Below are 26982 nucleotides of genomic sequence, written 5' to 3'. Positions count from 1 at the left end.
AGATCTCTTCATCAAAATGCTTCAGTTATATTATCTCTTTTCAACCTATCCAGTAAACTTTGCAATTTGCATTTTCCCCTTGTTTTCCTATCATAAAAGTTCCAGACTCCTGATATCATCATAGTCACTCATCTCTTGATCCTCTACAATTTCTCATCATTACAATGGAAACCAGATCATCTGTATGCAGCGATGTGTACAAGGGTTGTTTGAAAAGTTTGGTAAATTTCCAATAAATGGCGACACAACTTGTTCGTTCATACCAGTGTCAGCACGTATCATCTTTTTCATGACCCCTGGAAAAATTTTAGCCATGTGCGACGTGTAGTTCTCATTTGGCAAACATTTAAAATAACTGTATTTTCATGAAAATTGAGATAAACGAGTTTTGTGTAGTGATAAAACACTTTTATTTGTAGAAATGGATGGCTGCGCAGATCAAAGCTGAGTTAGATGCAGTTCATGGGGTCTCTGCACCAGCATCAAAGATTATTTATTTTTGGATGAATGAGTTTAAACATGGTTGTAAGTCCATTGAAGATGAAGCGCGTGCTCTGGATGCCTGACTGAGGTCACTACGAAGGAAACGATTGACAAAATTCATGATATCATTATGGAAAACCGCTGAGTTAAAGTGCATGAGATTGCTGAGATTGTATGCATCTCAGCTGAATGTTTATATAATATCCTGCACAAAAAATTGCACATGAAAAAACTGTGTGCATGATAGGTGCCGCAATTGTTGACTGTCGATCAAAAATGCATGCGAAAAGACATTTTAATGCAGTATTTGGCGATGTTTAATCACAATTTGCAGGATTTTTTGCATTGATTCATGACTGTAGATGAAACTTGGATCCACCATCTAAGTCCAAGCAGCAGTCAAAACAGTGGACAATGCCCGGTGAAAGAGCACCGAAAAAAGCGAAGACTGTTTTGTCATTTGGGAAGGTGATGGCCACTGTTTTTTGGGATTCCCAAAGAATTATCATGATAGACTATTTGGAAAAGGGGTAAGGCAATAACAGGATCAAAGTATAACAGGAGTCTATTATGCATCATTGTTGGATCATTTAAAAGAAGAACTGAAACAAAAACGGTTAAGATTGCCTCACATAAAAAGGCTCTTTCATCAAGACAATGCACCATCCCACACATCGGCCATTGCAATGGCAAAATTGCATGAATCGAGGTTTGAATTGGTTCCACATCCACCGTATTCTCCGGACTTGGCCCTGTGTGATGTCTTGTTCCCAAACTTAAAAATTTGGCTCGGTGGGAAAAAAAAAACTTGCTGGACCAAATGTGTAGACCTTGATGGAGAGTGTATTGAGAAATAAAGATGATTTTTTTTCTAAAAAAACTGTGTTTAACTTATTTTTTTTACCAAACTTTTCAAACAACCCTTGTATGTCTCATTCACAGCATATATCCTGTGAGGCTTTCACTAAATGCAACACTCTGAAACTTTTTGTTGCTTCCATCACAAACTCCATAAGTAGTTATCCTGCAAAAACTGTAGAAATGTACTTTTTTCTTGGAAAAACCTCTCGTTTTTCCAATATATATTTTTATTATTTGAGTCTCTCATTAGATTTTAATTATTCTTTTTCATATAGTTTTTAAATATTTTGTAATCAGTGCTCTCTATTTACATTCCCAATCCTTTAAGAATTCCTTGCAAAAAATGATAAATCCAAATTATAATTTTCTTTTTTCTAACATTAAACATTAGTCATCTTTCTAAGCAGGATGTGAAGATCATGAAAAAACAGTGCAAACTGTGATGAAGTGCGATTGCAAAAGAGACATTTAAATGATATTGGAGGTTCTCATTTACGATATGATATGCATATTAATATTATCTTTCATTTTATCCAGGAATATTACTGTTATTATAATATATGATTTCTGAGCTGATCACATCAAACATTCATTCATTCACTGTAACGAATACTTGAAAGTCCCATACAAAGTCCTGTAGGCATAAGTACTGTTCTAAAGAAATTTCACTACAGTAGACTATGCATTATAACAAGCTATTCCTGCAGTCCCTATGGATTCTCTGTAGTAAGAGTCAACCTTGCTTTGAATGTTTGCTTTGAAAAATTCCACTATCGAATAGTAACTTTTCAGTATCATTTAAGTAATAAATATCCATTTGTCCTACTGCCAGTCCAGTATCCCAACCGAAAACAGTCTCCATTCAATACTTCCCCCCCCAACAATTTTGTGCACTTTAATTAAATCTTCTTTCTTTTCTAACATACCTGATAATTAGACTCTGCTGTCCATATTGACATAATTGACATAATTAGTGAATAGCGAAAAAAGAAATCATGTGATAGAGACATTTAAGTTGGAGAAGGAAATTTTATAAGATTAATACAAAGAATATTATACATAGTAGAAGGGAAGAACAGGAGACTTTTCTTGGAAGTTGTATGCAGATGTGGTGAAGGGAATGAGAAGTCAGTTTTCTACATGTAGAGTGAATAGTTCGGTAGGATGTGTTGCTGGAGTAAGATGCAAATGCTAAGAATCTAAATAATAATAATAATAATTACTGATTGTATTGGGACTAATGAGACTGATTAATAATAATTGATACCGACAAACCATTAGCATATACATTATTCTCATTATAGTGGTACTTTTCTAAGTTTACTTAACAATGCCACTGATGATGTGTAGAAAGAGGGGATTCTGGAATATGTGGAATGCATGGAGTATATATAAGGACAGAAGGGAGCTGTAAGCATGAGATGTATTACATTTGAACAAAGAAAGATGTATGCATTTGGAGAAATTTGTTTTCTGGACAAGTGAATGTGTTAGGACAAGCAAACTAGAGTTGCAGGAGTGGAACATAGCAGGGATGACCCCATGAGACAGTGACTCGACAAATGAGATGGTGTATACTAGTAATATTGCAGAGCCACTGGCAGTGCACTGGTTTTTCTGTATACAAATGCCAGGAGTATTAGGCATAAAGGGATTGAGTTTGTAGCATTGTTTGGCTGTCTCTCCAAAGGTAATTCCTCAGTTAACCAGTGAAACTTGGTTAACTGAGGAATACCTATCAAAGAGTATAGCATATTTCAGCAAGATAGGGAAGGTAAACATGGTGATGGTTATGGTGGGGTGGAGTGAAGTGTTATTTATGATAAGAGATAAATTGTGCCCTCTGAGGATAGGGAATCAGAGTGGAAATAACACTGATAGCTCTGAGAGTATATGGTGAGAGAAGGAATTGTATAGGGCAAGATATTTAAGGGGATAGACTAGGAAATAGTGATGAGTAGGAAATGTTTAGGCAAATTAGTTTGGCAGTGCAAAGTGAGTGGTCATTATGGGGGACTTCAACAATAGCAAGATAAAATGAGCAGTATAAACTTTGCAGAGGAAGCAGTATACAGTACTGAGGAAACTGAATTTTTGGTCTAGATAGTGGATTTTTTGAGAAACTTGAAGCATGGGGTAGAGAGAATAAATAAGCATGAAGCATCAAGGCAGAAGGAATTTATGCGGAATTATAAAGCAGACAATAGACTTAGAAAGCAGCTTAGAGCAGTACAATGAAAATGAAGTAAGAGAGGCCAGTGGTGCATGAGAGATAATAAGAAAAAATTATTGACAGAAAGAGCAGATTGCAAGTGAAGAAGATGAAGAGATTTGGAGTCAAATGGATGACTAGAGAAATTAAACAGAAATTGCAGATGAAAAAGAAATTATTGAAGGCATATAAAGAGAGAAAGGTGGAGGATAGTTGCATGAGGAATATAAAGCTTGGGCTAGGAAGGTGATGAGCATATTAAGGAGAGAAAAATTAGAATATGAAAGGAGACTAGTGTTGCACTCCAAGGATAATCCCAAGAAGTCTTTTTGCTATGTAGCCAGTAAGAGGAAAAATGATTGTGGATGGATGACCCCTGCTGGATGAAGATGGGACTTGAGTGACCAACCAGATGATATAGTTGAGCTATTTAAGGATCACTTTATTAAGTATTCCATCCTGGTAAAGTAGGCTTTATTCCTAGGTTAAGGAAGATGAAGCATTAGAAGTGAATGAAAGGATGTATTCCAAATACTGAGTATGCTACGTGTTATTAAGGCAGGAGGACTAGATGGAATTTCCCAAATTTTTAAGGGAATGTGCTGTTTAAATGAATTAACCTGGCTATTTAATGAAAGTATTGCAACAAGGTAAGTTTCTGCATAGTGGAAGGAAGATAAGATAGTACTATAAGGGTGGTAGTGGAGGTATCATGCTGTAGGCCATTGTGTGTTTCATCTGTAGTTAAGATTTTCGAGAAATTGGTAAGAACTCACATACAGAATTGTGCATATGAGGGCAATATTATTTATGCAGGCCAGGATGAATTTTTTAAATAGTGCTCTTGTTTTAGTAACCTGGTTGCTTTTAACAATAGAATAGCAAGAGCAGTAGATAGGGTAAGGCACACACACGTGCACACTGTCAGTTTCTTGAATTTTGCAAAGGCATTTGACAGAGTGCTGCATGACAATTTTTTTTTAAGTTGCAACATATAGATTTAGATATCAGGTTAGTGGATTGGATTTGTAAGTCACTTTCTGAATGATATCTGAGAGTTGTATGTGGAGGAGCAGTAACAGGGATTAGGAAGAGTATAAGTTCAGTTCCACAGGGGTTCAGTACTAGTACCATTACTATTCAGTCTTTATGCCAATGATTTTTTTAACTAGACTACAGGGACATATTCAGTTGTATTGCATATGATATGAAGCTTGGGAGAGTTATTAGTAATAGTGCTTATGTTTTAGCTCTTCAAGAGGATTTGAATAAAATGGAAGGATGGGCAGAGGAATGGCAGGTATAGTTTAATGCAAATAAATGTAAGGTTTTGAAATTTTGATCCACAGGTGAGATGCTATATACTATATATAGATTCTATATATATATATATATATATATTGTGGAGATGCACTCAAGGAAGTAAGGTATTTTAGATCGAAATTTGCAGTTCAGAGAACATATTGCAAAGGTTTTGAAGACAACTTATGGAATTACTGCAGTATCGAGGAGGACCATGAGGGCAGTATTATTATTATTATTACAGGCTACACTACAGAGTTCTTAGACTCATCAAGGGAGATCCTAAACATCACACTAAGTACTATCCAACATTCGTGCAGTATCTATCATACTTTGCTTTGAATGGCACCCACAACAGACTCTGGCAACTATTCCACTCATTCACCACTCTCTAAGCAAAAAATCTAGTTCTAACACCCTTACTAACTACACTCTTACTCAGTTTTCATGGATGGCCCTTAGTTCTCCCACAACCATATATGTTCTGAAAAATTTCCTCTGTATCAATCTTATAAAAACCTTTAGTAATTTGTGACTCAATCATATCGTCCCTTTTCCGCCTGTCAACCAATTTCTGTAATCCACAAATCTTCAACCTGTTCTCGTAAGGTTCATTCCATAGACATGCTACTGTCTTGGTCACTTGCCTCTGGATCCTCTCCACATCTACCTCATCGCTATGAAAACCAAATTACCAGATCTGCATGAGTCAAAATGGGATCTTATTAAGGCTCAATACAGAGGAGTAATAACCTGGTTGTCTCTACACTTCAATGTATTCTTCAGTAACCAAGTGATCTGATGAGCCGCTTTATCCAATTTTGCTATGTGCTCTCTAAACTTTAACTCCCTATCCACTGACACTCCCATGTCTCTGGTTTTGTCAATTTCCTGGAATACAGTTCCTCCACAGTAGTATACAGCTGGTAATCTTTTCACTCCGACATGCATAACCTCACACTTTAGCACATTAAACTGATATCCATTCTCCTTTGCCCAGTCTGCCAATCTCTCGAAATCATCCTGCAAAATTTTGACATCATGTGTATTAACTATTGCCCTACCTAACTGTGCATCATTGGCAAATAACTGATCAGTTCCTCTCAGATCCTTTCGTGTATTATTAATTTACAAATTAAATAGTAGGTCCAAGAACAGAGCCCTGTGGCATGCCACTAGTCGCAGGCCTTCTTCTGGACTCTACTCCTGATTAAACTACTCTCTGATATCTCTCCATCAATCATCCTCTTATTCACTTCACCAACTTTATATCCATGCCCATGTGCTGCAGTTTATGATTAGAATTCCATGTGGTACCCTGTCAAAGGCTTTTGCAAAGTCCAGCAGTATCACTTTAAACCCATTCCCTTTATCCAAACTCAGCTGTCACTGTATTATAAAATGTGAACAAGTTATTGAGGCACAACCTACCCTTCACAAAACCATGTTGTCATACAATATCCCATTTCTGTCTATCCATTACTGTATTTTGCTTTTGACCAACTTCTCCATTACCTTGACAACAACTCCTGATATGTTGATTGGTTGGTAATTTGCTACATCAGTCATGGATTGTTCTTTTATGCAACGGAACTATTTTCCCTCTTCCTACCCCCTTTGGAGACGTGATTAAACAAGGTGTCAAAGGCACTGACAATTTCCTAGCACGTTCACGTAAAACTCATCTGGTATACTATCTGATCCTATAGCTGTATTCATATCAAGGTTCTGTAATATGCTATGCACCTCCATTTCATTTATCTCAGTCCCCGTATAAGTCTTTGCCTCTCTCATTACTACAATATCTCTACCTGGATGATATACTCTTGCAGAGTGTTCACTTAGTAATTCTACTATTTTGACTGATTCAGTTACCTCCCTACCATTGGCATTCATTAAAATCATTCTGTGTTCTTCCTTTTATGTTCTTCCTTTTACTTGCAACGTATCGAAATGTTTGGGATTATATTTGGCCTGCACTGCTAATTTCCTTTCATGCTCTGCTTTTGTCTTTCTTATCACACTGGTTACTCTTCTGGCCTGTGCTTTGTATTTCTCATATGCCTGCTGGTCACCTTTCTCTTTGCATTCTCTCCACAAATTTATTATTATTTTTTCTTGTAGCTCCAGCTTAATGTTGATATTCATCTATTTAACTCCTACATGATTTAATCTTCAGACTCTAGGTATGCAGTCTGCCATTACCTCCCTCAAACACTCCTTTACCACTTCCCCATGCACTATCAACATCCACTCCTTGCAGTTTCACATGCCTTACTCACTGATCCAAGCAATCTCCTAAATTTGTCATAATTACTAGCCCTGTAATTTATCTCTCTTAACTGAAAATTCCACGCATTTATCCACATGCAAGGTCAAGACCATATGACCTCTCTTGTTAGTTGGTGGCAATGTGATCATATTGGTTATAGACAAATTCTCTGATGCATTCACTAGATCTAGCACTCTCAAACCCTTAGTATCAGTTAATTATTCCTTCGTAACTGCATAAATTCCATTTGATTCATCCCATGTGTCCTTTCTTCTTTCCAATCTACGTTCCCATAGATTGGAAATCCCTCATAATAATTACCCATCCTCCTTATTGAGCTTATTTGTTGATAAATATTATTTCCATCATCCTTTACATCCTCTGGTCTATAGAAGCATCCAAATGTATATTTTGTTCTGCTGGCCTCTATCTCACACAAGATAGCCTCAAATGTGCTATTTTCACTGGCCTGCAGTTGAAATCTACTCTCTTTGGTTGCACTTCTTTGGCTATCATCAATAACACTCCTTCCTGTTCTTTTCTCTCTATTCTCCCTGAATACACTATATTCTTCACATTTTATCCCACTAATTATATAATTTTCTGTTATTAAATAATGTGGTCAAAGGCACTGACAATTTCCTAGCACCTTCATATAAAACTCATCTGTTATACTATCTGATCCTATAGTATTCTAATATAGGATCAAACATCAAGATAGCAGTGAGCCTAAGGGGCATTTGCACTTTATGTGCACTAATGCCAATAACCCTTGGACAAGATGTACCTACCAATGTCCAAAACTCCTCTCCCCTTGTTCTGAATGCTCCTGGTATTAGTGTATATAAAGTGCAAATGCCCCTTAGGCTCACTGCTATCTTGATGCCTTATACTAACTATCCCATTCTGGTTTGTTACTAGTGGTACTAACTTATGCATTTTATACACATTCTTACACTCAGCTGCTCCACTGATATGCTCTAGTTTCCCTGATTTTTCACATCCACTTTCACTTCATTCAACAACAATTTTTCCAGACTCTGAATGTCCGTCCATTCAGATGCAAACCACTACCCTTCTTGTATAAGTCCTTTTGCCTGTCAAACTCACTCCATACATCCACAAATACACATTATTCCTCCTGCATAACCTACACATTGACTCATTCGCTATTATGGCCCTCCTTCTCAGCTCAACTCTGTCATACTGCGGCAAAAGACTCACCATCTTAACTTTCTCATTTTTTTCTTTTGCTACGTCCAGTAATTCTTTCATGTCCTCCTTCATGTCATACTTTACTTCTTTCAAATCATTCATTCCAGTCAAAACAATCAAGTCTTTCACTTTATCCTTTTGCACTGATAGCCTCACTAACTTTTTGCTCCTGGGAATCATGGTTTTGTCAATCTCTCACTATGATGATTCTATCATGTATGATAGATTTATGAATGGATTTATGAATAGATTTATGAACATGATTTATGAATGGATTTATGAATAGATTTATGAACATGATTTATGAATTACTGACCATTTAAAACTATATACAGGTATGTAGAAATGTATGTACATTTAATCATTCAAATACAACATTTATTTTACAAATGATATTCTGTCTTTTTCAATTTAGCTACTTGAATACAAATTCTACCCTACGGTTCTTCTTTATGAACTGGTCAATAACATCGTCATAAAAAGTTGGTTGTAACTTAATTTTCCCAAGCAACATGCACGCTTGTGAAGGCTGGCTGAAGCTCACTGGCTAGAGCTACGTTGACTGCATATGGCCTGTGTTTAAGTAACAGAGTGAGACGATGTGAAATGGCTATGTGCACGTGTGCATGAAATCACAGTGCTGCTGTGAGGACTGGAAGCTCCTAGAACCGAGAAAGCAAAGATAACTTTGACTAGACGAGCAAGCATCAGCCTTCGATACACAATGCAAAGCTCAATTATTGCCGCGCAAGCTTAAGACGTCTTCTATCTACAAAAATAAAAGCCTAAATGGAATTCTTATAGATAAATGCATGCATTTATTAACAAATAAATATTCTTTCTCAATTAATGAGCTTGCATAGCAAGCATGGAGAATTCACCCCTGGATATCAGTTGACTTTTCAGATGTTTCTGCATTTCTTGCAGCTCCCGCTTTGTCATGTGTTTCACTTTATGTAACTGAGCTATCTCCTTCATTACTGCCAACTCTTCATTCTTTATATCTGTCATACTCCTAATCTTTCAATCAATACTTTTACTATCTCTCTCAGTCATGTCACTTTTAACCCCTTCTTTTAGTCTTATCTACCGTTGCACCATTACAGACATTTCATGCATATTCTCTGTTCCATTCATTGCTTCAATCTTGCAACCTGACCTGCATTTTTGATCCATCTTTCATAGCATTTTCCCACCATCACTTTCAAAGCAGAATAATCACAAGAGATAAAAGGATGATGATTCCATTGTATAAAGTTTGATCAGACCACATCTGGATTTCTGTGCTCAGATCTTGTCACTTGGATTTTAAAGCTGTACAGCTTGATGACATATTATCTGGGTTTTGGGGGGAATACTCTGGAGAGTTAACAACAGGTTTGACATATCTTTTTAACATGAGGCTTGCACTGAGCCAAGTTCCAGAGGAGTGAAAAGAAAATTATAAAATTGTTCTACTTCATAAACAAGCAGAGTGATGAGACAAGATCTTTATACCTGTAGCAATACCTAATGTGAGAATTGAAGCTAAAGAATCAGAGGTATTAAATATATTGCAAAATTTAAATGCAAATACTGCTGTAGGCTTAGATGGAATATCAGCTCGGGTGTTGCGTGAATGTGCAAATGAATTGTCAACCCGTCTTACTTGGATATTTAATTTAAGTTTGAACTCTGGTATGGTCCCTAGGGAGTGGAAGTTAGGCAAAGTGGTTCCTTTGCATAAGGGTGGCTCTAAAACTGCGGTATTTAATTACAGACCAATCACCATCTCAGGAGTAGTGGTAAAAGTATTGGAAAAGTTGTTAAAGACAAAATTCAAGAATGGGTGGATCAGGATATGATACTCTATAGAGGCCAACATGGTTTTGTTAAAGGTAGATCCTGCCTTAGCAATCTATTAACTATTCATAATAGAATAACATTTGAGTTGGACAAAGGAACTGGCTACACAGTGGTACTTCTGGATTTTGCTAAGGCTTTTGACAGGATACCCCATAGAACACTGTTACGCAAATTGGAGCAGATGGGAATGGATATTAAATTGGTGATATGGATAGGAGAATGGCTCAGGGAGAGATACCATAAGGTGGTGTATGGAGGAGCCGAGTCCAGAATGAGGCAGGTGACCAGTGGTGTGCTTCAGGGCTCTGTGCTTGGGCCAATGTTGTTTAATTTGTATATAAATGATATAGGAAATGGCTTAAAGGGAGATATTCAGTTGTTTGCTGATGATGCAAGGTTGTGTAGTGCAATAAAAAATCAAGCTGATGTTGAAAGTTTGCAGGAGGATTTAAATAAGCTGGTAAAATGGGCAAAAGATAATGGATGTCAGTTCAATGTGGAAAAGTGTAAAGTCATGCATTTTGGGATTAAAAGATTACCAGCTGTGTACTACATCGATAGAAAGGTACTCCAAGAGATTGATGAGGCTAGGGACTTAGGGGTATTGGTAGATAGGGAGATGAAGTTCAGAGGACACATTGCTAAGGTGTCCAAGATTGCACATAGGATTACTTGTTGTTGAGGAACACACTGACATCCAGAGATAAAGAGGTTATTATTCCCCTTTATAAAGCATTGATACTTCCACATTTGGATTACTTGCTCAGGTCTAGTCACCTGGATTCCTTGGAGATGAGGAGGCTGTGGAGAGGGTTCAGAGAAGAGTGACCAAGTTGGTGAGTGATATAAAAAATGATCCCTACATTGATAGATTGAGAGCTTGTGAATTGCAGAGATTGGTTGATAGGCGAAGAAGAGGGGATATGATAGAAACATTCAAATTACTGAAATGTTTTTATAGGAGTGATGCAGGGGAAATGTTTCAGCTGTGTGATAGTGATGGAAGAACAAGAGGTCATCTCTGGAAATTAAAGAAGAGTGTGGTTAACAAAGGTGTCATAACAAGGTTTTTTGCCTGGAGGGTGGTGAATGAGTGGAATTCATTGCCTGACTTAGTTGTGAGCTCTTCGTCTGTAAATGAATTCAAGAAGAGATATGACAGATATTGTTTTGCTAGTTTGGGTCTCCCGCAACGAGTCTACTGACTCCGTGGAGATACTTGTAATGATAATAAAAGATTTGAATTATAGACCAATCTCTGTTATTAGAGTTGTGGTTAAAGTGTTAAAGAGGTTAGTTAGGACCAAGATTCAGAATTGGGTTGACATTAGTAGCATTCTCTTTGATGGCAAGCATGTGCCTGCTAAAGGAAGATTGTGTTTTAGTAATCTACTTATTTATAACAATTTGACAAATGCATTCATAATTAAATTTAATTTAATAAATACAGCATAGAGAAACGATTAAACAACAGTTTTAATTATTCCAATATTTTGTCTCTGTCACAGACACATTTTTAGGAATACAATATTAAGCTTGTATTTATATTTTGTAAATTTAAATTGTATGTTAAATTTGATACCTTGCACAGGATGATATAGGGAAAAATACTATTCTTCATCTCAGCAGATACAAACTTCAAAGTCCCTTTTTAGAATCAGCAGCAGATTTAGAAAACAACCTAATCTAAATAAATATCATTGTGTTAATCTTCCAATTGAGAAACTTTAATTCCTTGGCCTCCTGTCCAACAGCTAGGACTAGCTAACAGTACAAATACATGGTGCCCTTCATAGGACTTTAGGCTTCCAGTGGTCTAATTTCTTTCACTCACTGTTATGTGTGTTTGTTGTGTGTGTTAATACAATTTTAACATTATATTTCTGAAGATGTCTTAGTGACAGAGACGAAATACCGGAATGATTAAACCTGATGTTTTATTGTATCTCTGTGCTGTATTTATTCTATGAAATTTAATTATAAGTGTAAACCAGTACCTCTGTGCTGTATTTATTTCATGAAATTTAATTATTAGTGTAAACTAGTACCTAAGTCTAAAAGCATACAGCAAATGCATTGGATGAGGGCATGCATGTACTGTGGCATTTTGATATGCAGTTGTTTGCTGATGATGCAAAGTTGGGGAGACTGTGAAAAATAGAGCAGATATGGTGGGCTTTGCAAAAGGCCTGAAATGCCCTGGCAGAAAAAGCAAGTTAGTGGGGCTCTCATTTCAGTGCTGGAAAGTGTAAAGTTTAAAATTTGAGAAGCAAAGACAGGATGTAGAATATACAATTGGTGTAAATATTTTGGAAGAGGTAGAGAAAATGACAGATCTGGGAGTGATTGAGGACAAGGACCTACAATTTTGAGGACACATTGGAAAAAATATGAGGAGAGTGTAATAGATTATGGCAATGATGCAAAGTACTGATGTGTAGAAGTAAGAATGTTTATGGTTCCATTGTATAAGGCATTGATCAGCCACCTTTGGATTACTGTGTATACAGATTTTGTCACCTGGTTTCCAAAAAGGATGAATCAATAGTGGAACGGGTCCATAGATGATTTACTAAGGTTATTTCTGGTATCTGGAATGTTGAATATGAAGACAGATTAATGAAATGCAATTTTCAGAGACTGGTGAATAGGAGGAGGCAAGGGAATATGATTGAGACATATAAGCTTCATAATGGTTATTATCAGATTAATGTGGAAGAGGGTTTACACAGAATTGGGAAAGAAAAAGGGATGGGAGCTGTATAAAGAGGGTGTGGGCAAGGATTTGAGGAGCAGTTTTTTTGCATGGAGAATGGTGGGTAATTTTGACTCCATGGATGCCTGATGATGATGATAATAATAATAATCTTGGAGAGGGTACAGAGATGAATAACAAAAATGATATTAGGACTGTATAATTTTGACTATTAAATTATTTCAGGAAATTTATTAAAAGAAAACTTTAATCAATACTTCTATAAATAGATAGAGGGGGAACAGCCACTCTCCCCACCACTGGCAAACTTCTATATGGAGATATAATAAATTTAGTTTAATCCTTTATCCAAGTGTGAGCAAACAACGTTTGCACTTGAAAGTATCTTCAGGACTGGGGTAAGACAGTACAACACCGGGCAACTTGTTGCAAAGGTGGACCAAGCTAACATCACTCCTATCTCAGTATCTCCCATAATGCAAAACACATCTCCTTGCGGATATGTATAATGTTATGCATTAAGGGAAGGGCCACTACCCATACTTTTGACCTTTATTGAGGTCTCTTCAGTGAGAGCCAGGCCCAGACATGGAGATACCAGGCAGAAGCAATAGCATGGTCATCCTTTATTCTGGATCCAAGTGAAAAATAAGCTTTCAACTTCTATATGGAGACTTTTGAAGAAAAAAAAGCTTAAACTCAGCCCCACAAAAAAACGACTGTTTAGCTATGCTATATGGATGATGTGTTTGCTATTTGGCCATATGGCTCAGATAAACTCCACATCTGCTTAACACACTTAAACAACCAACAGCCCAGAATCCAGTTCACCTTCGAAAAAGAAAAAAACAACAGTCTTCCTTTCCTAGACACTCTGATCACACACCAGCCTGATGATGGATCCTTGGCTTTCTCTGTTTACAGAAAACCAACTCATACAGGCAGATACATTCACCAGCAATCCCATGCCCCCCCCACAACAATATGGGGTTATAAAAACCCTATATCTGAACTGAATCTGTTCAGATAACAACGCCCTAACCACCGAACTAAACCACATCCTTAACACGTTGTTAGCCAATGGCTACAATCTCCCCAAAAATATTAAAACCAGTTAACTCCCCTTCATAACAAAGATTACACTAAATCTATCACCATTCCTTATATCTGGGACACTTCTGAAAAGTTAACCAAAATTCTAAAGAAATATGACCTAACGACCTGTTACAAACCATATAAGAAATTGGCATTCCTTATCTGCTCCACTAAAGCCTGGCCACTTCCCCAGACCTACGTGGAATATATCAGGTCCCTTGCAGCTGTAAACTGTCCACTATGGCCAAACAGGCAGGACAGCTAATATCAGGAGATCTGAACACAAAGATTACATCCGGTTTCACCAATATAGCCATTCTGGGCTTGCGAACCATGCTCTGGATACCCGCCACAGAATACGATGAAAGAAAGCCACTTTACTGCACTGCAGCAAATATAAAGATGAAAGATTGTTCATGGAATCAGCCTCAGCTCTAAAAAACTTCCCAAACCTCAACAAATTTGGGTGCATGAAACCCTCAAATTTGGAAAGCTTGCAACATGAGAACATCAGCCCAACAGTCAAGACAACCCAATTTAGCCCACTAGGAGGGCACCTTTAGGACTCTAGGAACAACGTTAGTTACTCTCTTTGGCCTCATTTGCTCATTGTTCATGCCTATGTGCACTAAATATAGTTTTATGTTTCCAATGTAACATTGCTGAAAAGATGGCAATGTAACATTACCGAAATATAGGAAGTATTGATTAAAGTTTTCTTTTAATTAATATTTAGCATACGTTGTAATTTCCTGAAATAATTTAATAGTCGTGTGTTATCAACATATAAACTTATCAACAAGAATGTATGATTTTGGTTATTAGGATACACTGAAGGAATGCATTCTGTAGAGTTTGGTAGATAGAAGTTGAAGCGAGGATATAATTGAGTCATTTTAGTTGTTGAAAGGTTATTATTGGATTGACAGTGGAGAGGTTTTTCAATGGTAGAGAAACCAGGACAAGGGTCATCCCTAGAAGTTGCAAAAGGAGTAGTAAGTAACTACTAGGGATGACCCTTATCCTGATTTCTCTACCATTGAAAAACCTCTCCACTGTCTATCCAATAAAAACCTTTCAACAACTAAAATGACTCAATTATATCCTCAAGTTGTAGTAAGATTTTTGCATGGAGCGTGGTAAGATCATGGATTGCATTGTCTGAGAGGGTGGTAAAAGTGCAAATGTCAGATGAGTTTAAGGTGTGGTATGATAGATTTGTGTTGTCTAGCATTGACCTCCCACTGTGAATGTTATGATTCCGTGAAACCCAGGAAAATAATAATGATGAGGTGACTCCTAAATCCAGTGATATAAATGTGAAAGTCAGCAATAAATTTCTGTTCAGTAAAATATATGATAAAATTAAAAATGCCAGGAAATTATATACTTGGTTTAACCCTTTATTCAAGTGTAAGCAAACAAAGTTTGCACCTGAAGTATTTTCAGGATAGGGCAACTAATATATAGAAGCCAATGACTTCACCTCACTTGCCTAAGTATCCCATAATTGCACAACACATATCCTTATGGCATGCATAATGCTATGCATTATGGGAAGGGTCACTAATGCATAATGTTCCATAATGCATAGCATTGTACATGTCCTTAAGGATATGTGCTTTGCATTATGGGATACTTAGGCAAGTGGGGTGAAGTTATTAGCTTTTATATATGAGTTGCCCTATCCTTTGTTTGCTTACACTTGGATAAAGGATTAAACCAAGTATATAATTTCTTAGTATCTTTAATAACTTTAATTTATAGTATTATCAAGTGGAAAAAACTTCCAACAACTATCTCTAATCCAGAGTATTTTAATAACATCTTTAATTTGTAGTATAAACAAGTGGAAAAAACTTCCAGCAACTATCTCTAATTCAGAGTATTTTAATAATAAGGTGTGAGACCTTTTGGCTGCTTGTATATGAAAGTATGACTTCTGCATTACTTCAACATTTGTATCACCTCTGGGTCTAGCTGCCACTGATTAGACTTCAATAAAGGTTAAAACCGGTCTGGGTAGTGCCCCTTCCCATAATGCATAGCATTATACATATCTGCAAGGATATGAGGTCCATCAAACCAGATTTTAAAGTTGTTTACTATTTCTGTTTATTCACTAAACACTCATTCACTGTATTTCACTTACCCACCACTTATCATCATCAAATTCCTACACACCTCAAGGGATGTACTATATGCTGTGACAATACTACATAATTAAGTTTATTTTGTTACTTATCCATTATTGTCAGATATTATATTTTTATCTTCTAGGTTACTTCTTCATCAATCCATCCTGATCTTGGTCTTCCTCTTCCTCTCCTGCTCTTATGACATCAGACACTATTTTTGCTACCCTCCCCTACAATTCTGTTTATGTGACTATGTTATCTTAGATTAGCTCTGCTAACACATTCTTGAATGCTAACCATGTCATTTTTCTTCCTAATATCTTAATTTTCATAGGATTCTTCCATTGATGCCATCTGCTCATTCCTGTAATTTTTTTCAGAGCTCTCATATTGGTGCTCTCTATTCTTTGATCAACTACAGGCAACTGCCCTGTATAACATTGTACTTCTACAACATAGTTTTACTCTAACAAAGTTAGAAAATTGGGGAAAACTTCACATAACATGGTATTTTTGAGCTAATGGGCAGAGAAAACCGTTGTTATTATGTTGGATGTATTTCAGCATTTCCATTCTTTTGTTGAATCATCACTGTTGACTTGCTAGCCATTATGCAAAATAAATAAATAAAAATAAATATTGGGAAATTCCCGTATTTTAGTTTATTGGAAAATCTCCATATTAGATTCGATGCTATAGAACTTGTGCTTGTTGAGACCATTCAAAATTGTAACTTTGCTGCTTGCAATTTGTGGCTTTTAAGGTATTTATGTTATTTTTGGTTTTTATTTGATTGTTTATTAATTTTTACAAGTATTCATTATTAAATATCATTCTTAAGAATCATATTTGGATTAACTTTTTTGTTAGGAATTAAATTCTGGCCCTAAATTATGTCTAATAAAAAAAAAAAAAAAGACACTGCTCAAAGATTTCATTTCTCTTGAAATAAAATTTCCTTTGGAGCATCTTAAGAAAATGGAAAAGGTAGCATGCATTTCAAAAAGTTTACATTTAAATAAAGTGACAATCCTGAACATAAAGAAAAATGAACAGAAAATTAGAAGTGCTGTTACTATTATTATTATTTTTAATGAAAATTAAGTTGGCAATAATATTTTTGTTAGCTTTTAAAAGGAATGTAACTCCCTTTTTTGTACTGGTTTGTAGTCTCGTATAACACAGTACCAATATCCCTCTTTCTTTATTGAAAAATGCTTTCCTCTGTGATAATCAGTGATCTTTTCAATTTTGCCATCCATGCTAGCTACTTCTCTTGGAGGGATATTATATATAAACAAATAGAAGGTACGGTCCTAGGCTCTCCCTATTCCATCTCCCCCCTTCCCCTGGCCAATTTCTTTATTGAGAATTTTGAAAAACATGCCCTTGACATTGCCATTCTCAGGTTTTCTGTCTGGCAAAGATATATCAATCACACTTCTTCTGCTGGCCACATGGCTCAGACACATTAGACTCCTTCCTCCTACACTTTAACAGCCCCAAAGTCCAGGTCATCATAGAAAAAGAAAATAACAATAACCTGCCTTTTCTAGATACTCTAATTGCATGTCTTCTAAATTATTATTATTATTATTATTAAACAAGACCTCATGGAGTCAAAGACTCATCTAGGAGGTCCTTTTATCTCACACACATCTCATCATACCGGGTCTTAAACACATTCAAACTAATTGCAGACACCACACTCTCAGGCAAGACATTCGAATCATTCACAACTCTGCACGAAAAAAACCTGCCTCTCACTCCCCTACTCACACCCTCTTTATACAGTTTCCAGGGATGACCTCTGGTTCTCCCCTGATCTCCCACTATTCTCTGTAGAACTTCTCCACCATTGGTCTTATAACAACCCCTTACCAACTTGTAGGTCTCTATCATATCTCCCCTCTTCCTTCTCTCCACTAGACTCTGCAAATTACATCTTTTCAATCTTTCCTCATACTCGACATTCCAGAGGTCAGAAACTACCTTAGTCAGTCGCCTTTGGACCCTTTCCAACATCTCTTCATCCTTCTGAAAACCAGGTGACCAAATCTGGGCACAATAGTCCATGTGTGGCCTAATCAAAGCCTTATACAATGGAACAAGAATCTCCCTACTTCTACACGTCAGTGTCCTCCTCATCATTCCCAGAAGTCTTTGTGTTGTCTTCACAATTTTGGCGATGTGTCCCCTAAATTTTAGATCCTTATCCACTATCACTCCCAGATCTCTTATTTCCTCTACTTCCAACAATATATTCTCGCCAAGCATAAATTCTGCATCCCATCTTTGTTTTCCAAATTTTAAAACCTTACATTTTGCAACATTGAACTCACATCCCCGTTTGCTTGCCCAATCACTCAATTTATTCAAGTCTTCTTGCAAGACCACAACATCTTCACTACACTTCGTGGTTCGTCCCAACTTTGCATCATCTGCAAACAACTGAATATCTCCATCCAAATCTTCATCCATATCATTTATATGCTAGTTAAACAGTAATGGCCCTAAAACAGACCCCTGAAGCACTCTGCTAGTGACTTTCCTTTTCCTGGATATCGCTCCCCCATATACAATTTGTTGATACCCATCAGCAGTGCACCAATGCACCAATCTAATATCAAACCCCATCTGCTCTAGTTTGACTGTCAACCTATCATGAGGTACTCTATCGAAAGCCTTTGCGAAATCCAACTATATTACTATGTATTCTTTTCCTCTGTCCATGGAAGCAGTCACTTTATTGTAATAAGTAAGTAGATTACTAAAACATGACCTCCATTTAGCAAACCCATGCTGTCCATCAAAGATAATACCATTGTTATCAACCCAACTCAGGATCCTAGTTCTCACAAGCTTCTCCAACAACTTAACCACAACACCTGACACACAGATAGGCCTATAGTTTAATGCTTGAGTTCGATCACCTCCTTTATGAAGTGGCACAATCTTGCCCTCCTTTCACTCTTTAGGGACTTGACCAAGTGCAAGACTCATATTAAAAAAATATGTCAAGGCAGGTGTCAACTCTCTGGCACATTCCTTCAGAATATGCGGTGATATATTATCAAGTCCCACAGCCTTATTTACATCTAGTTTACTCAATTCCCCAAACACCTCTTGCCCACTTGCAGTCAGTCTCTCCTCCCCATCATCAACTGCTCTTAATCTCTCCATGAAGTCACATTCACAAGATTGAAAGATCTTTATGAACTGCTCATTAAGTATCTCGACCACACATTCTGCAACAGCTGTCTCTATACCATTTCCTCCAATCAATGTCATTCTTCCATAATCATTCTTTCTTTTGCTGGCTACATATCGAAAGAACTCCCTAGGATTCTTTTTAGCTTCATTAGCTAACTGCTGTTCATACCTCTCTTTAGCTACTCTCACCAACCAAGTCACCCTCCTTGCCTGGTCTTTGTAGACCTCATGAAATTGGTTACTTCCACTTCTCTTATGCTGCCTCCACAATGCCCTTTTTCTCTGTATTGCATGCTTAATCTCTTTATTCATCCATCTCACACCTATCTTATTTAACCTTCTCACCCGTGGTATACATTTAGACATTGCATCCACTAAATATTTTTTGAAAATCCCCCAAGCTGCATTGATCTCTTTTCCAGCTAACTCCTCATTCTATGCTACACCTGCAAGCTGTCTCCTGAGCTCTTCATAATCACCCCCCCTTGTAGTTCCACATATACCCTTTTTTCACAGGGGTTCTTGCACTGCTGGCAACCACCCAAGTAATCACCTCATGGTCACTTTCACCAATTGGTGGTTGATTTGATACCTCATTGATAATTACATCCTCTGATGAGATGACCAAATCCAAGACCCTTAATCCTCTTGTGCCCTCTGTTACATACTGTCTGAGGTAGTTATCCCTCAAAAACTCAAGAAACTCATTTTCTTTACTTCCAGTTGCTATCTCTTCATTCCAGTCTACATTGCCATAATTAAAATCACCCATAATGATCACCCTTTTCTTATTTGCTTGGCTTATTTGACTATACATTTCACTATCACCACCATCCACATTACCAGGTCTATAACAACATCCCACCAAGTATTTGATTCTATTCACCTCTATCTCACACCATACTGCCTCAAAACCACTGGCCCCATTTCCCTCTTGCATCTCTACCTTGTATGGACATAACTCTTTCTCTATCATCAATAGCACTCCCCCTCCCTTTTTACCCCTTCTATCCTCACGAAACACATCATACCTTTCCATCTCTATTCCTGTCAGGATGTCATCCTCATCTAACCATGTCTCACTTATTCCGACAATCTCTGGGTGCACAGATGCAATTAGTGCAACCATTTCATCCGCCTTGTTTCTTATACTTCCAGCATTGGTATACAAACACAACAACTCATTTCTGGATCTACAGCTAGTTCCACTGATACCACTCACTCGATGTGATCTCTCCATGCTGGACTGGGGCCATTTCCCTTTCTGCTTCCTTCATTTTAGAAACCTTTGCAATTCCATCTGTTTCCTTTTGATCTCTGATCATCCCATTACTTTCCTGCTTACACATGCTCTCACCTCCTCTTGGAGCATCCACCTTTCTCACGCTGTGTATCCCTGTCCACCCTGAGCCTCCCTGTTTCCCTGCTCCTCTTACACACCCATTCTCTCATTTTCTATACTCATACCACTCACTTCCCCATTCATTTCCACTCCTTCAATCTCTCCTGTATTACTCTCCTGCTCTTCCACATCACTCCCCTCTCGATCTGATTCATTCTCTCTATTCACTTCTCCACTTTCCAGCAGCAGTCTCTCCAAGCGACACACACCATAACCACTCAAATGCAGTCCATCGCTCCCATACAGCTCACTTCGTCCCTCAAACTCATTCCACACATTAACAAACTGTACTCCCATCTCCTCACACATTTCAGCCAGAATATCATTCATAATCCTTGCTCTCCGCCTCATTTCACCACAATCATACTTAGGCAACACACTGACCACCCTTCCTGTCACACTATTCTCCTTTATCTTTCCAAGCAGTCTCCTGACATTCATTTTGACATGCTCTTTGTTCTCTCTCAAATCATTTGTACCAATTAATACAATTAACTCTTTTGCTCGTTCCCGCCTCATATTCAATGCCTCAATCACTCTACTCATTTTACCGCCTGGAAAACATACCTTGTGCATTTTATCCTCTAGCACACCTTTAATAATGGAGTCGCCATACAACGCCACTCGCTCATCTTTTGTTAACTCTTTCATGCCATCATGATTTATTTTAATAGTTTTGACCTGAATTCTCTTAATTTCATTCCGCATGCATTTCATTTCTTGCTTCATCCAATCCAATTCACCTTCTGAACCTCGCGACACATTCACTCTATCATTAAATCTTTCTAACTTTCTATCTCTCGACCTCCTCTTCTCACTTTTCCTCTCATTCATCCTTCTTTGTTTCCGTACTTTCGGTCCAACATACGTCCAACTTTCACTATCATTCTTCTCACTTTCACTCTCACATATCTTTCTTTGTTTCCGTACTTTCGTTCCAACATGCGTCCAACTTTCGCCATCAGTCATTCTTTTTTCGCTATCATTCATTCTTTCGATTTTTTTTACTTGCGATTTCTGCATCACGCCATTTCTACTTTCATTCGTTCTCTCAATTTCGTTTCTTTCCGCCTCACTTTCGTCCCTAGCACCCTTTCTTTCTCGGTTTGCAGAAAACCCACACAGGTAGATTATTATTATTATATGGTATCTCCATGGAGTATAGAGACTCATCATGGGAGACCCACACTAATGTTTATACACAAAAAACTTATCATACATATCCTTAAACTCATTTACTGTCAGGGCACCACCCACAACCAAATCTGGCAATCCATTCCACTTGTTTACCACTTCACGCAAAAAACTAGCCCATACATTCTTACTAACAATGCTCTTACACAACTTTCATGGATGATCTCTACTTCTCTAAAAATTTGTCATATATTGAAAACTTTCTTTTGCATAAATTTTATAAAAACCTCTTTAATATCTTATAAGTTTCTATCATGTCCCCTCTTTTCCAGCTATCAACTAAACTTTGTAACCCACACCTTCGACCTATCCTCATAAGGAGCACTCTACAGACATGTCACCAGCTTGGTCACTCATCTCTGAATACTCTCAACCACTTTCTGATCCCAAAGAAACCCAGACAACCAAATCTGTGCACAGTAGTAAATATGTGGCCAAATCATAGTTTTATAAAGAGGGAGCAATTTTACTAATTTTTCCAATATGCACTCTGACCTTCAGCTCTTTGTCCACCATTATCCCCAATCACTAGCCTCATCAGTTTCCTGCAATCCAGCACCATCAAAATGATGCAGTATGTAACTTTTGTTAACCCAGAGTGCATAACCTTACATTTTGCAACATTAAATTGATAATCAATATCCTTTGCCCACAATACCAATTTATTTAAATCATCCTACAGGATCACCTTTATCAACTATTGCCTTCATTCAACTTAATATATATTCCTTTAAATCTTCCCTATATCAGTGATATACAAATTAAAGAGTAGTGGCCCCCGGACAGAATCCTGAGGTATACTCCACTAGTCACCCTCATTCTCTTCGATTCCATTCCACCATATATTACTATCCACCAAATATCTTCTTATATGAATTTCTATCTAACACCATATATTTTCAAAGCCTTTAGTCATTTCTGCTCTGATTCCCTTCCCTGAGAGGACATATTTCATCTCTTACCATAAGTTACACTCCACCACCTCTTCATCCTCTCTATCCTACCACAGTATGCTATATTCTTAGATTTTTTTTTCTCTCTCTCTCTCTCTCTCTCTCTCTCTCTAACATTCTCCTTAGTTACCCAAGTTTCACTGCTGCTAACAATCTTTGGTGAGAATGAGTTAATGAAAGCTACAAAAAGTAAGAGGCCAGGAGATTGACATTTTATGTGTGTGATGATGCAGTGGATCCATCCAACTGTAAAAGAGGTGAAAGCATGGTTGGACAAAAGAATGGACAGCTTTGGCACAAAAAAAGTGTGACTTTCATTTAGACATTTGCAAGTTTCATGCTTTTAGTTCTTTCACAATTGCTTTTGCATGTCTTGAGAGTTTGACTATGTCTCTTTTGGACTTTGGTATGAACAGAAAAGGAAAGATAAAAAATTGAATGAAATTCAATTGGAATATTCCTGGTTCTTCTCTTTTACTGCCTTGGCATGCTTCTTGGAGCACTAACACTTAGATAATGGATGAGAATTTAAAATGGGATGGGGAATAAATTTCAATAGCAATTTAGATGTGTTCAGTACAAATCCAACCAAAGAAATAAAGCATAGAAGTCACTCTGATCATCCCACTTGGCATTCTTAGCATTCTCAATGCTTCTCTGTTGGAAAAGATATAATTATAAGATTATAGTTTGTATTGTCTATAAAACAGATAACATTCATAGAATACTTAGTAGGATCACTAAGGAAGAGATCTAGAGAGTTTGGAGGGTTAGGATTATCTGATCTTTTAATAGGCATGCGAATAATTTGTGTGAGAGCATGGTAATAGTGATCATCTCAGTATTTCTACCTGCTTGATCTATGCAGTTAGAAAAGAGAAGCCAATTGGAGTTAGGAACATTAAAATCTCCAAGGAAGATGAACCTCAGTATTTGGAAAGTTGGACTGCAATTTGTTAATGTGTGGAATGAATTTGAAGGAGGAATTGAACTGTATAAGAGTGATGGACTGCATTTAAATGAGATGTGAGTCATTTAGAGAGACTGCTGCTCGAAGGGAGAGTAACAAGTTCAGAGAATGAATCTGATCAAGTAAGAAGTGATGTCAAAGTGCAGGAGAGTAAGGAAGGAAAGATTGAAGTGGGTAGCATGAGTGTAGAGAATGAGAAAATAATGTGTAAAGACTCAGTCCATCCCGAGACTCAGGGAGACTCAAGATGGACAGAGGAACACAACATGAGAAAGGTAGTTGCTCCAAGAGGATGTGAATGTATGTATAGACAAAATGGGTAGGGGATGACCTGGGATGTAGGGAAAACAGTTAGATTTGAAGAAGGTTCTGGGGTGAATAAGGAGAAAAAGAAATGGCTCGAGGAAAGTATGGAGAAGTCGCATCTAATAGGTGATATCAGTGAAACTTGAAATAGATCCAGGAATAAGCTCTTATGTATGTATATGAATCCTAGAAGCATCAGAAACACGGGAAATGAAATGTTGCATTGATTGAGTTCGTTTACCCCAAAAAAAATTGAATAAGTGAGATATGGTTGGATGAGGTTGACATCCTGACAGAAATAGAGATGGAAGAGTATAGTGTATTTCGTGAAGATAAAAAGAGTAAAACGGAGGTGGAGTGCTATTGATGATAGAAAAAGAGGTATGTCCATAAAAGTTAGAGATGAAAGAGGGAAATAGTGGTAGTGGTTTTGAGGCAGTATGATGTGCGATAGAGGTGAATAGAATGAAATACTACTCGAAGGTACTGCTATAAACTTGGTAATGTGGAGGGTAGTGACCAGGAAATGTATGAGAAAATTAATCAAGCAAATAGGAAAAAGGTGATCATTATGTATGATCAATTTTAATTATGGCAATATAGACTGGGATAATGAGAGAGAGAGCAACTGGAAGTAAAAAAAAACGAGTTTCTTCAATTTTGATGAAATTAAAGAAATCCCTGTGTGTCCTCTGTTACATACCTCAGGCAGTATGTAACAGAAGACACACAAGGATTGAGTCTTGGATTTGATCAGCTCATCAGAGGATGCTATTATAAATGAGGTGTCAAATCTCCCTCCATTGGTGAGAGTGACCATGAAGTGATTACCTGGGTGGTTGCCAACCATGTAAGGGCTTCTGTGAGGAAAGGGTATATGTAGAACTACAAGGCTGGTGATTATGAGAAGCTCAGGAGACAGCTTGCTGCTGTAGCATGGAATGAGGAGTTGGGTGGAAAGGAGATCATTGCTGCTTGGGTCTCTTTAAGAATGATCTATTAGAAGCAATGTCTAAATGTATTCCAAGGGTCAGAAGGTTAAATAAGGTAGGTGACAAATGAATGAAGAGATTAAGCATGCAATACAGAGAAAGAAAGCATTATGGAGGCAACATAAGATGAGTGGTAATAATCAAGTTCACGAGGAGTACATCAAACTGGCAAGGAGGGTGACCCAGTTGGTAACAGTAGTGAAAGTTCAATATGAGCACCACTTAACTTATGAAGCTAAAAAATCCTAGGGAGTTCTTTTGATATGCAGCCAGCAAGAAAAAAAAAAAAAGAATGATTAAGATAGAATGGCATTAATTGTTTAAAATCGTATATGGACAACTGCAGCAGAGGATATAATTGAGATATTTAATGACTTCATAAAGACCTTTCATCCATATGAATGTGATGTTATGGAAAGTTTGAGAGCAGTGAATGAGGAAGAGGAGAGACTGAGTTAGTGAGCATGTGGTATATGGGGAATTAAGCAAACTTGATATTAATAAGGCTGTGGGCCTTGATGATATATCACCACATATTTTGAAGGAATGTGCCAGGAAGTTGACATCTGCCTTGACATATTTGTTTAATATCAGTCGTACATTTGGTCAACTTCCTAAAGAGTGGAAGGAAGGCAAGATTTTACCACTTCATAAAGAAAGTGACAGAATTCAAGTATCAAATTATAGGTCAATCTGGTGTCAGGTGTTGTGGTTAAAGTGTTGAAAAGACTGGTGAGAAACAGGATCCAGAATTGGTTGACAACAATGGTATTATCTTTGATGAACACCATGAATTTACTAAAGAGAGGTCATGTTTTAGTAATCTACTCACATATTACAATAAGGCGAGAGCAGCATATTGGATGTGGAAGATGGATACACAGTAGCATACTTAGACTTTGCAAAGCTTTTGATAGATTATAGCATGATAAGTTGATAGTTATACTAGAATGAATGGAGGTTGGATGTTAGACTAGCGCATTGGATTGAAAATTGGCTATTTGATAGGTATCAGCAATTTGTGTATGAGGGAGCAATATCCCAGAAGAGGAAAGTCGCTAGTAGTGTGCCTTAGGGGTCTGTTTTAGGATGATTGCTGTTTAACCAGTATGTTAATGAGATCAGAGAAGATTTGGATAGGGAGGGACATTCAGTGGTTTTCAGATGATGCAAAGTAGGGATGAACTATGCGGAGTAGAGCAGATATTGTTGCCTTACAAGAAGTCTTGAATAGACTGAGTGAATGGGCTCAGGAGTGGTATGCCAATTCAATGTTGTGAAATGTACGATTTTGAAATTTGGAAAACAAAGATAGGATGTAGAATTTACTCTTGATGGAGATATATTGTTGTAGGTAGAGGAAATAAGAGATTTTGGGGTGATGATGGATAAGGATTTGAAATTTAGAGAACATATTGCTAACATTGTGAGTGAGAACATCACAAAGAATTCTGAAAATAATGCAGAGGACACTTACTTGTAGAAGTAAGGAGATTCTGGTTCCATTGTATAAGGCTCTGATTAGGCTACATATAGACTATTGTGCACAGATTTGGTCTCCTGGTTTTCAAAAGGATGAAGAGATGTTGGATAGGGTCCAGAGGCGATTGACCAAAATAGTTCCTGATCTGTGGAATGTTGAATATGAAGAAAGGTTGAGATGATGCAATTTGCAGAGTCTAGTGGATCGGAGGAAGATGGGGTGCTATGATAGTGATGTAGAAGTTAGTAAGGAGTTGTTATAGGATTAACTTTGGAGAGGTTTTTCATAAAATGTTGTTAGATTGAGGGAGAACAAGAGGTCCTCCTGAAG

General features: G+C 37.3%; 1 protein-coding gene across 1 annotated transcript in view; it reads left to right on the top strand.

The window, feature by feature from the left end:
- The window catches only part of LOC150108907 (muscle calcium channel subunit alpha-1-like), a 1617925-nt gene that overhangs the window by 172470 nt on the left and 1418473 nt on the right, over positions 1 to 26982 (top strand). The gene's annotated exons all lie outside the window — the stretch shown is intronic.

Source organism: Typopeltis vanoorti, chromosome 2 (genome assembly GCF_054136105.1).
Source record: "Typopeltis vanoorti isolate ZY-2024b chromosome 2, IOZ_Tvanoo_1.0, whole genome shotgun sequence".
Taxonomy (NCBI): Eukaryota; Metazoa; Arthropoda; class Arachnida; order Uropygi; family Thelyphonidae; genus Typopeltis; species Typopeltis vanoorti.
Note: the sequence above shows the minus strand (reverse complement) of the source record. Positions and strands in the feature narration are given on the sequence as shown.